Here is a 13504-nt window from a genome sequence, read left to right on the forward strand (position 1 = left end):
CACTTGTTACTGGCTGCAGATTTCAGTTTCCTCATGCACAAACGAAGGCAACGATATCCACTATACTTATTTCATCTCTGAAATAATCTAGGGGATCCCAGAGGAATTTGTAAAATCTCTGTTACTGTAATCTCAGAAATCTGTATAATGCTTTACAATTTCCAAAGGCTTTATATATACATTAATTTTTGATCCTCAAAGGATCTATATAATTCATCTCATAGATGAGAAATCCTAAGCTCTGGGCAGTTGACAGATTTGCCCAACCTCACACAGAAAATACAAAGTAGAAAACAGCCATTTAAAATTTACTTCTTCTAATTAAATTAGCATATGCTTCTTTCTTTCCTTTCACCCACCCTCCTTTTGCCATCTTAGGAATTCAACACAGGGCCTCATGCATGCTACGGAAGCACTCTCCCACTAAATAACATCCTCAACTATTTTTTTAGATTTCATTTTTGAAACAGGGTTTTGCTAAGTTGCCCACACTGGCCTCAAACTTGGATCCTCCTGCCTCAAGCCTCCGAAGTAGCTGGAATTATAAGCATGTACCACAACACTGGGCTACCATTCACAGATGATTTTTTTACCAAAATATATTAGGCAAGTTGGTTGTAAATTTTGGATGCAACAGAAATCCAAGATGTTACTTGATTATTTTTCTCTTTTTTTCAGATCTACTTGTTACAATTAGATGTACATCTTTAGTTTCAAATGTGCCTCTGTGTGTGTGTGTGTGTGTGTAGCTTGGGAAATTCCATTGAGAATCCATTTTATATTATTTCTTATAACAAGAAGCAGAAATCCAATGAACTTTAAAAGATGAAATAATACATACATAGATTTAATTTCTAAAATTAAATTTACATGTTAGTTACCTAATAAATTTGACTCTTAATGTTTTATTGGAGGTGAATTTCTACTTCATGTTTTTTTTCCTGGCAAAATTCAGAATTTTTTGAAATTTACTTATATGCACCTTTTAATGTTAACAATTTTGTAAGTCATTAATTCCCTGATGAGTGATAAAGTACTATAAACAAAGACAACTGTATCCTATTTCAAACAAATAAGCATTAATATTCTAATAAATAAATATTATAATTCAAAATAATTTATTAGAATTGCCATAAATAGTAAACTTTGCTAAGAACTTCTGCAATTTTTCAAACCAGAATCATTGAAGAAAAAAATAGCACCTAAATAGACATGTTTGCAACAATTTCATGAAAATTAATCTGCAAACTTTTGCTAAATTCTAATATTTCAGTCTAAAGGACAATATTTCTTACGTACAGTATGACAGAGGAAAGAATGAAATTTCTCACTCTGTGAACCTATATTAACTTTCAGTTCCTTTAAACTTTCAGCTGCTTTAAATCAACACAGAGTGTGTCCCTCTGCCACATTTAAGAGTCTTGAATCTGGAGCCTAATTCACATCAGCTCAAGGTACACCCACAGCATAGCTTGCTCCATCAACCATTCAACTGGCAAAATGATGTAACTCAGAATTATAGCCAGAGTTCTTTACTGATAATGAAGGGACTACCAATCTGGGAACAAGGATATGTCCAAGTCTAATCTGGTATGAGATTTCGACTAGCAGATAACGGAGAAACTAGAAATCTCATGAGGCAGCTAAAGCACGTTAGCCTACTGTTACAGTTTAGATACAAAGAACCCACTGAAAGTTGTGTCAAGTGTTAGGAAGTAACAAGGCTGGATTGTGAGCTGTAACCTGGTCACTCCATCTCATTTTGAATGGATTGTCTGGGTGGTAACTATAGGCAGGTTCAGCCAAAGAAGGGGGTTCCTAGGGACATGCCATGGAACATGGAAGTGTTCATCTTGCCTGTGTTCCCTTCCTCACTTTTTTCTCTCTGCTTCTGACTGTCATGAGGTCTGTAGCTTCCCTCAGACACGCCCTTACCCCATGAGGGACTACATCATCTCCGAACCAAAGCAATAGGGTCTGCTATCCAGACTCAGACTTCTGAAACTGTGAGCCCCAAATTAACTTTCCCTCCTCTAAGGTGTTCTTGTTATGTATGTAGTCACAGTGACACAAAGCTGACTAACATACTTACAAATGGATTCAGGTTTTCTATAAGCAAATGGTTTTAGTTTGGCATGGTCTTGGATTTCTAGGTTGATTCCAATAATAATAAGCAATAGCTTTCTTCCTGGTGAGAGTGTCACAACATTATACTCATGTTCATAGAACAGACAGCAACAGATGTCTAATGTCTGCCTATTAGGTTTTGGGCATCATTTGTAAGCATTGCACATGCATTAACTCTTTCCATCTTCAATGATTCTGAAAGGTAATTACAGAATCTGAGATATAGAAAAGTGACACACTGATTAAGTAGTTGGGTCTATGAACCTAGTCAGTCTGGTTTTAACACCCTAACACCATATTACTCAGAAGCAAATGCTATGGAAAAGTAGAACCAAGATCTGCCAACCTCTCATACGTGGGGGAGAATTCCAAGCTAATGGAATGACATTGAACTAATGGATTAGAGTGAGAGGTGAGATACAGTAAGGAGATTCAATTAACCCCCAAATAGGGTCTGTGGTAAAGAGAAGAGGCAATACACCCAGGATGAGATGAGAGTAGAATGAACCCTACAAAATCTGAATCTTATGTCATAGTCAACAGAGTACCAAAATCTATTGGCAAGAGGAGGAATGAAAAGTTTAATGTGTTTATTATTAAATGTCTACAACAATTTGGAAAAGAGACTGGCTATTGGGAAAGTTTGAATGGTAGAAAAGCCAGTATGGCATGTAAAGTATAAGATAGGAAGAGGTACAATGGGATTGAAGAAAAATATCAATTCAAACGGCATTTCTGAGATGGAATGAACAAGATTTGATGACTGGAGGTTGTAAGGAAAAGGAATGTCTAAACGGTATTTTGAAGTTTTAAGTTCAAAAGACTGGGTAATGACAGCACTAACTGCACTAGGGGAAATGTGACACAAAGTCTGGGGTAAGAAAATAATGAATTCAAGTTTATGCATGCTAAATTTAAGACTTGAAGTATTTGCAGGTATTCATGGATTTAGAGCAAGAGAGATAAAAATAAGGTACTGAAATTCAGGAAGAGAATTGCAGGTGGGAATAAAAATAATTTGTAAAACTTCAATAAGCAAAGATAATTACAGCCAGTGGAGGAAGAGGAGCCACAGGCAGCATCCTAAGAAACTGCGGGGAAAGAAGACCTGAGAGGGGATTGAAGAGCAATCGTTAACAAGGTGAGATAAGGAAAGCATTAGAAGTAGTGTAAAATGCTGAAAAAAAATAGAAAACAAGAACTTGCTTTTATCACACCTTTGGAGTAGGAATAAGATACTATACAGATGGGATTTTCAATTTATATTATGCTCTGGACTAACCAAGGAGTCCTGTTAAAAATGTTCATTCCTGCCAGGCATGGTGATACATGCTTTTAATCTCAGCATCCCAGGAGGCTGAGGCAGGAGGATCACAAGTTCAAAGCCAGTCTTAGCAAAAGCAAGACACTAAGCAACTCAGTGAGACCTTGTCTCTAAATAAAATACAAAATAGGGCCAGGGATGTGGTTTAGTGGTTGAGTGCCCCTGAGTTCAATCTCTGGAATTAAAAAAAAAAAAAAAAAAAAAAAGAAAAAAAAAGAAAGGTTCATTCCTTTCCTGGTCATGCTAATTCATTAACTTTGGGGAAAGTCTCAAGCAGGATTTTACATTTTTATCAATTTCCCTATAATATCCTTAAAGTATGTGGGCTAAACAACTCACCCTGAAAAACAGAAGTGTACAAATATGAAGTTCTTCATGCAGTAATTATTCAATATAATTTAATTATGAGCAACATGAATTTATACAATGTAATATCACCAATGCTTAGTTTCTTCAACTGTAAACAGGATAAGTTTTAGAAAACTTTTTTACAGATTCAAAGAAGGTGATGTGAGGTGCTTTGATAAGATCTGACAGCTATATGCTTTCAATGTATGGCAGCCCTTCTGTTACACTGAATACTAAAGTTACTAGAAAGAAGGCATGAGATCTGAGTTACGTTAAGGTTAACATTCTGATTCCCATTATTCTGAGCAGATAACTAGCCATCCCTACTCTGCAGCAGATATCAAATCACCAGTAGCAATGAAGAAGACAGCTATTTCGCTTTTTCCATTTATTATTATATACTTATAGGCATATTATTTTTTAAAACACAATTAAATACATACGCCACAGTCTGCAATCCTACCGAATAATCACTGTTTCTCTTTTGGTAAATGTTTTATTTATTGCCATTTGTATCTATATTTATACATATCTAACTATATACATCTGTATTTATTTTGATACCTGTATCAAAATAAATCCTATATCCTTCTATTTACTCATTACCAACCTACAACTTGTTTTTGAACAAAAGTAGATTCATATCATATAGTATTTTTAATTTCAATATCAGAAAGTTCCATGTCCATAAATATATATCTCCATGATGGTATCCTATTACATGCACATGATACTATTTTATTTAACACATCAGATTAAGTTAGTCATTTTTTTCTGGTATTTCAGTGTAACAAAGAATAACCAGTCTTATAAGTTTATATTTCTACACTGTTTGTCATTTCCCTAACATAAACCAAATAAGTGAAATATCTCCTGAAAAGGTGAACGGCAGATATGATTCTAATTGAAAACATTTCCCAAGTTTCGAACGTTACTAAGTTGATCAATTGCTCCTGAAAATAGTATTTACAAATTATATTCCTTAATTTATATGTTTAAGATTCTACTCTAAATTTATTTTTCATTATTTAAATTTAAGACTTCATTTTAGGGTCCTCTAAGATACATCAATTTTAAATATCAATTAATTCTATATCTAAGAAGTATTAAATATTAAGAAGAAAATTCATTTCATAGGCCAAGTTAAGTACATGGAAAATATTAGAGATAAAATTAGGAAAATATTTAGTATCATAATCTATTTAAACTTTTGTACTTTAACTTTCCTTCATTTATCTTTTCAAATATAAGCTCATTTCTTTATAGAACATCTTAATGAGTATAGTTATAAATTATATGAAATTAAATTTGTAAGTAAGGAAAATAAAACTTTTATAATTTGTTCAGGATGTGGTGAGACATTTTATTAAGAATCATTTATTAATTTCTATTAGACTCATTTAAATTTTCTGAAAATCTAACTGGCAAGACTTCCTTTTAAACTTAAAAGATATAGAAAGTTTCACACAACAAGAAAAGATAGAAAAATTATATCAGTGATGGCAGAGAAAACATTCTACAGGGTAGCTTTTGAATGTTATCTCTGTTGTAAATGAGCTGACAAGAGGCAAATTAAGTTTAATGTAGACAAACGCAACATTAAATTTCATTTTTGGTTCAAAACCATAAACACAAGCATAAAATAAATGGAAGCAAATCACAGAAAGACTTTCAAAGTGACCTTGGGATAATAGAGAACTATTCTCAGTCTGAACGGAAATACTGGGAAAGGCCTGTTAGTATCTTATACTACTAGCTCATGGCTCACAAACCTAACGAAGAAAAATACTATCATTAAAAAAGTTAAAAATGTTCTTCTCAGCTGTGGTCTACAAATTACTTAGGAAATGTGGCAGGACTTGAGACAGTGCAGTGAAATATGGCCACCCAAATAAGCATATAGTTAAGGGTGCTATAGATAAAAATGGATTCGAAATCTAAATTTATTCAAGTGATGGCCACAAAGATAATTGATTTGTTTAGTATAGATAGCATGATCTGAATCAGCATCTGAATTAAGAAACATTTGAAAACATGTATATATGTTTTGTGTGTGTGAATTACAAAAAAATATGTGCACATTTATACACACATATGTATACAGACAGATACAAATGTTTCCCTCAATGAATGGAAGAGTCATTCATAATCTGTGGTTAACACATGTCTAATAACTCCCTGGCATTTCAAGGAAAATGCCACGTTTGTTCTTATGTGCATTTTTCTGAGGTAGAAATGTTTTCTTCAGATTCTCTAGGTATCTAAGGCTTAAATATGTTTGTGAAAGAGTGATTTACTGTATCAAAAGTCAGGGAATAGAAGAATGGGTCACAAGAATTTTTAAGCAGTATAAAAAAATACAAAGTAGAAAATATGAGAGAATTTTGAGGGGAGCATTTTAAAAACTGTTGGCTGGTTTATTCAATATATAAGAGGCTTAGAAGTCACATTTGAACTAACTGTAGCACACAGAGTCAGTGACTGTGACACTTGAGAACAATACTTCTGAGTCCAAAACACGCATTACAAGAAACTAGGCAATAACCATCAAAGCATGATTTTTCTGCTCATTAAATTATGATTGTGATCAGTAATGTAAAACACTGAATGCTACTCAATTCAAAATGAAGGGAAGATAGCAACTTTGAGCTGTCTCTTGGGGTATTTTGCAAGAAAATTCACAGTTCATGCAATGATTCACCACATTCAATACAGTAATAGATCTGAGTGCTTCCATAAATGAGAAGGCTGAAAACTTTGGCTAAACAAGTTTAAAACAAAATCAGGGAAGCAGGTGAATAACACTGCTATGGTTAATTAATGACTCTAGAAAATTCTACTAAGTTCCTTCTCCCCCTTTCCAATTCCTCTGTACACATAGCCCCATTCATGTCTGGTTAATTGTGAAAAACCTCTCAGCGCAAAATTCCTATTGGGACTCCTTTTCCTGTAATTAATTTTTTGCTGTTTGATGTAAAGGTCCAAACTATAAATTGACAAGAAGCCAGCTGGTATAGTGATGAAATTCAAGACAATATAACTAATGAAAAAGCTCCAGCACTGTTAGCTGAACATTTTGATTAGCAGGTTTGTGTGTTTTGTTTCTCTAAAGTGTAATGCATACTAATTTTACCTAGGAATTAATTAAAGTCTATCACAACCTCCATGCTGTGGATGTTATGTAACTCTTAGTTGTTCCTGAGTTTATGTACACATGAAAATAACATAGAGTCCTAAGGAGAATATAAAAACCTTCAACTCCTACTCTCCTTCATTGTCCTGAAGACTGATTTTTTAAAAAAGGAAGCATCAATTTAAATTCAAATATTTTGTATTTCTCAGGGTTTTCAGTGAGTGGTTAACTCACCAAAGGGTAACACACAGCAGTACACACTTTTCCATATCAGGACCTGTCATTTTTCTTTCCAGAAAAATAAACTGACAATCACCAATCTCTCCCTTTAATACTGACCAATATGGTTATGGACAAGGTCTACATCTTATGTTTCCTTTTAATTCTCCACAGCAAGCTCCAGTATACTGGACCTACAAGGGACTCAAATCTTTTGTAAAGTTTGATGTTTTCCTCTAAATCGTTAAAGGTCTAACATAATTTCTTTTGAGGCACAGCCTCCCTGCTGCAACCAGATAGGGATTTAACTCTTGGTTGTGTGTGTAATACACATGCACAAACACATGCACTCACACAGGCACAGAGTTGGCCCTCCATTCCTCATGGATTCTGTGAAATCCATGGATGGGTTCCACATCTATGGATTCAACCAATTGCAGATTGAAAATACTTTTTAAAAGCCAGAAAGTTCCAAAAAGCAAAATCTGAATTTGTTACAACAGCTGCATTCTGAATCCTTAAAAAAGACATGATGTGTAGGCATACCCTGCTGTAGTCTCCCACCATTTCATAAATCCCTTTGTTCCCTCTCCAGCCCTCATGTAACATTGTTGGACTCGCATCTTATTTATGCACTATCTATTTAAGCCTACAGTGGTTGTATCTGTACTGAACATATATGATCTTCCTCTAGCATGATTCTGTAAACAACAGAGTGTAACAACTATTTACATAGACTTTACATTGTATTAGAGATGATTCAAAGTATATGGAAGGGTGTGTGCACATTACATGCAAATACTATACCATTTTACATAAGATACTTAAGAATCTTGGGATTTTGGTTCTCTGGGAAAGTTGGGAGCCCTGGAACCAATTATCTGCAGGAGATAATAAAAAAGAAGCAAAAATAAAAAATACTTAAGTTTTGTTACTCTTAAGTGTACTGAAGATGTACTAATTGACAACCAAATATATGACAGCAGATAAATTACTTCAACTGTCTACTTTTCAGATGCTAGATTTCCTGTTCTCAATGCCATGCCAAAAGACAAAATTTCAGATGTTCCGTGTTGTTATGTATGTTTTGACCTATATGCAATTTTTGACATATTTTTTTATTTAAAATAAGCAGTAAAAATATAGCAAAAAAATAAAGCAGTGAACAAATAAGAATTGAGTATTATTTTATGTAAATAATGTTTTATAAGCTAGATATTCTTGTCATACAGATTTTTTTCGTTTTAAAAGTTTTTATTAGTGCATTATAGTTTTACATAGTAATGGGGTTCAATTTGACATAATCATACATACATGGTATGTAATTTGCATTTCAGTCTCCTATACTTCCTCTTTTCCTCCCCTTCTGCCTCTTCCTGTTCCTCACTCTACAGGTCTCCCTTCTATTTATTGCTTTCTAATTGGTGCTCTCTCTCTATATATATATATAAAAGTTAAGTTCCCAGTGGTATATCCATATATGTATACAGCATTACTTGGCCAATTTCATTACACTGTTCCTCCCATTTCCCACTCCTCCTTCCTCTCACTTTATCCCCTACCTCAACCCCATGATCTCCTTCTGTTTGCATGGAATTCTACTAATTTTCTTTCCCCTTATTTTGCTTTTGCTTCCTCATATGAGAAAAAAACGTTAAACTCTTAACTTTCTAAATCTGGCTTATTTCACTTAGCATGATGTTCTCCACTTCCATCCATTTACCAGCAAATGCCATAAACTCACTCTTCTTTATGACTGAATAAAATTCCACTGTGTATACATAACACATTATTATTATTATTATTATTATTATTATTATTATTATTATTTCATCATCATCATTGTACTGGGGATGGAACCGAGGGGGTGCTTAACCACTGATCTACATCCCCAGTCCATTTTAATTTTTATTTGGAGATGAAGTCTCACTAAGTTGCTGAGGTTGACCCTGAATTTGTGATCCTCCTACCTCAGCAGAACCCCCAAGTTGCTGGGATTACAGGTGTATGCCACCATACTCATTCTGGATATAATTTTTCAATAAATCTTTTATTAAAAGACCTTTGTCATTCATCCTGAAGTCAAGTACACTTTTGGGGGAAAATAAATCACACAAAAGAAAAGATGATGGTGAGGAGAAAGAAGTTATTTTATAAAATACTAACTGAATTCAGTTCTTTTGCAAGTTATATGTCTTAGAAAAAGTTTGCTAATACATAACCTTGTAAAAAATGTGTAAGCGTTTTTGTGTGTGAACAGGACACCACTAAGACTTCATAAACCCTTAGGTGGCAAAAACATGGAAGGAAAACATGAATGTGAAAAGAAAGAAAAAGCTGGCTGACTATAAAACTGATCATAGACAGAGCCATAGACAGATGGTTTTGTGGCCACTATAACTTTTGGTTTATACTCAAAGATTTAGAAGTGAAGTCTGTGTTATTTTTCCCCCTAAAATTTGCCTACAATTAAGATATGCTACCACTAAGGTTTGATTCCTTGTAGTTACATTAAATATACATAGTACTACAGATTAACAAATTCCCTAGTTAATTAGTTCTTAAAAGCTAAACAAAGACACTTAAAAGGGAAGAATACAATCACAGAGGAGATGAGGGAAGATTAGAAAGAAAATGTTCATTTAAATATTCTATCCTTGATAACTGACATCAGTGTAATTGAATTCTGGTACCAGTGCCATGCTAGACAAGGGCTTCTGTAAGAATCCAGGGTTTTCTCTGGGCACACCCTACTGCAGCTTTCCTCGATTTCCAGCTCCCACAGCCTTTCTTTTCTCTGTAGTCAGCAATGCTAATTCTCCAGCAGAGAGATTAACTATGTGCTTAAAACTTAACCAAAGGACTAGCATCACATTGCCTTCATATGATGCTCCCACTGCTCTACATTCTGCCAACAGCTAGTTAGCCTTGTCTGCTTCCCTGCTACTGGTTCTTGCTTCATTTTGGGAAACTGGTGCCAAAGAAATGAGGAAAAAAGTTTCATAGTAGGGTGACAGCATGTGGGAACACTGCGCGCTTCTTTCTCCAACAAGATGAAAGGTTCTACTTATCTTCATTTTCTTCTTTCAGGCTTCATTTTCTTGTTTAGTATTTCAATGGCAATACTAATTTTTTTTTTTTTTTTTTAAGTGACTACAAAGTCAGGAAGTGGCCTATCAACAACTTTGAAGGCTATTAAAGGTAAAAGTTCAAAATCACATAAACAGTGTTGGGGATGCAGCTCTGTGGTAGAGTGCATGCCTAGGATGAGCAACGTTCCAGGTTTGATTCTTAACATCAACCTCCCCGAAAATAAAAACACAAAAAAACATGCAATCCTACTATGTTTAAGATAATGGAATTTAAAAGGTCATATACAAATCTCCTACAGAGGTTTGACACAACATAAAATAAACACCACCACCTTACCTTTTGGGTGACCCAGAAAAGCTAACTTATTTTCTGCATTGTCACAAAGGACAAAGTTTGAAGTGAGAGAAACAGTGAAAAAGAACCAAGTTATGAAGTGATACTGTCAGGAATTTAATGGGTGTTGCATTTAGCTTTTGTTATATCTAACCATTTTGTTACTTAAATTATGCTGTTTGAAAATGCTGATCTCCACAAAGATGAGTAAAGTTTCTTTGCTATTCTTTGAGCTTTAAATCCCAATACACAGACCTGGCATCAATAAAACTAGATGACATGCTGTATTCTGATCATGACCCAAATTGTTTGCTTCGGTATCATCTCTACATTTAGGTCTTTGACTTGGAATGCCTGATTTTTGCTTCTGGAAATTTTGTTCATTCTTTAGAAACCAGGTGAACTATCATCTCCCGAGGCACAGACATATCTTTCCTGTAGTCAGAGAAAGTTTTTTTTTTAGCTGAATAAACTGCTTTTTAGAAAAGAGACATTTCCTAACTTCCCTTATGGCTCCATGTCTAAGTTTCATCCAGTGATATATAGAGCATAAATGTTAATGTGAATATTCTTTCAAAGAGCTAACTTCAATGGTAGATACTCAGGTTTGTTCCTCTTCCATCTATGAGAGGTTTGAAACTTTGATCATGACTATGTAGGCAGGGCAGTATTTAGTTTAGTGCTCATTACTTTGTATAATGAATTGTTTTACACATGTAAATATGCACTTAAGTCTAGTATAATTGTACCAAAAACCTGAAGGAAATGATAATTGTCAGGTAAACTTCCATCCTTCAGATTATAAAGGATCTGAATAATGCAGGCAACTTAAAAAGATGAACTATGTTTTTTTCAGAATAAATACTTATGTATTCAGTTAGTGTAAAATGAATACATACTAAATTTTAAACAGTATAAAGAAAACTATTCAGAGATGAACGTAATAGATAGCATGCCTGAAGAGTAAAGAAATACTCGAGTCTCCAATTATATTAAAAATAAGATTAAAATAAGCACCTAGAATTATGGCATAAGTTATCTGAGTTCCTCACAAACGGGGATATGATTGTATTTTTTTAAAAAAAGGCATTCAATCAAAGTTTTCTCTCAACTTCTGGAAACTTTAGAAAGGATCATTAAATGTGTCAGGTATTTGGGGGGAGAAAGAAACATTTAACATTCCAAGTGACAGATGTCAAGAATCATGAATATCTAAATATTCATAACTTGGCAGACATTCTAGATAGACTACCATCCAATAATATATATGTTCTTACTTTAATGATATTCCTGAGATCCATAAAAAAATTATAGGAATAGTTAAATCACAGAATGCAAATACTAAGTAAAAACACCCTTATTAAATGGTTTATTTAACTACAAGTTCTATTGCACCGTTTATGCTTTTATATTATTATTTTTTTAACTATAAATTTGTTTACTCCCAAATAATGTCTGCAACAGAAATTATGGGGAAAAAAAGGCTAAATTAAGTATCATATAATGGAAAAAAATGGGATATAGGCCTAAAAGGTATAAATTTTCAGACACAGTTTGTCATTTACAATATGTAACCTAAAGCTTTGTAAGTTTTTATTAGTGATATGGTAAGAACATACCTTGATTGAACACTTACTAAATGCAAGCCATCATTCCAAACTCTTCACTGTTTTAATTTTCAAAATGTTCATTAATATAGTTACATTGTAACCCCCGTTTTTCAGATGACAAAGGTAAGGTGCAGAAAGATTAGATGACGTCAGTGATACAGCTAGGAAGATAAGCGGTCAGTATTGGAATATAGGCAGTCTGGCTCCAATCCTGAACTATTAGCATTGTCTCAAAATGAAAATTATAAAAAAGGACATTGACCTTGCAGATTGGTGGTACGAAAGGAAGTTACAGATTCCAAAAAGCCTTGTCAGTTCTAAACAGTTTAAGTGCAATATACATATAAAATTATGTCATAGGGTGCTATGGTAAAAAGTCATGAAGAATAAGGATGCTTTCACTTGACTACTGCATAAATGCCAAGGATGAGAAAAAGGAAGAAACAACCAAAATGACTCTCAGATTTCAAATAGTTTGTTACAGGAATGTGATGATGACACATAACAACAACAACATGTACAGAGGGTAAAGATGTCTGTCTCATTCTGCACGAATGGTATAAATTTACATCCTGTACAACTGTAGAAATGAAATGATGTACCCCATTTGTGTACAATGAATCAAAATGCAGTCTGTAAAAAATAATTAACCAACAACAACAATAACAACAACAAAGCTTTAAGATGATTTCAGTTTTGAAATCAGTAGCTGTATTTAGTCAACAAATACAGCCATTTGTACAGGGGTAATGCATTGTATTAAATATGTAAAGTTCTTATTTATGTGGGTTTGATTACAGAAACTAATAAAAAAAAAAAAAAAAAAAAGAGTTCACAAATTATCCAGGTAGAGAACACAGGCAGGTAGTTTCAACATTTATGTTGGTAGTTCTATTTACTTGGGAGTTAATCTACATTAAAGAAATATCCAAAACATAAAAGTAAATAAACTTTCTAAGAAAGACAGACTATGGGGCTGGAGTGGTAGCTCAGTGGTACAGCCCTTGCCTGGCACATGTTAAGGAACTGGGTTCAAACCTCAGCACCACATTAAAAAAAAAACAGATAAAATAAAGGTATTTTGTCCATCTACAACTATAAACATATTTAAAAAAAATAATAATATGGAAGCAGTAAAAGGCCAGGGTAACACATGAGGACTATGCATCTTAAAGGAGAAACAAGACGAAAAGGAGTCTCTGAAGGAGATTAGGAGCCATGGGTAATTAAAAACAAATAATAGGAGAAGGAAAATAAGGAGAGAAGTCCAATTGAAACAAGTAGTTGCAAGAGTTGGGGGCGTTGGTGCAGAGGTCA

The 13504-nt window shown here is 33.8% G+C and overlaps 1 protein-coding gene across 2 annotated transcripts in view; it reads right to left on the minus strand.

The window, feature by feature from the left end:
- The window catches only part of GBE1 (1,4-alpha-glucan branching enzyme 1), a 309783-nt gene that overhangs the window by 82728 nt on the left and 213551 nt on the right, over positions 1 to 13504 (minus strand). The gene's annotated exons all lie outside the window — the stretch shown is intronic.

The sequence above is a fragment of the Sciurus vulgaris genome, assembly GCF_902686455.1.
Source record: "Sciurus vulgaris genome assembly, chromosome: 10".
NCBI lineage: Eukaryota > Metazoa > Chordata > Mammalia > Rodentia > Sciuridae > Sciurus > Sciurus vulgaris.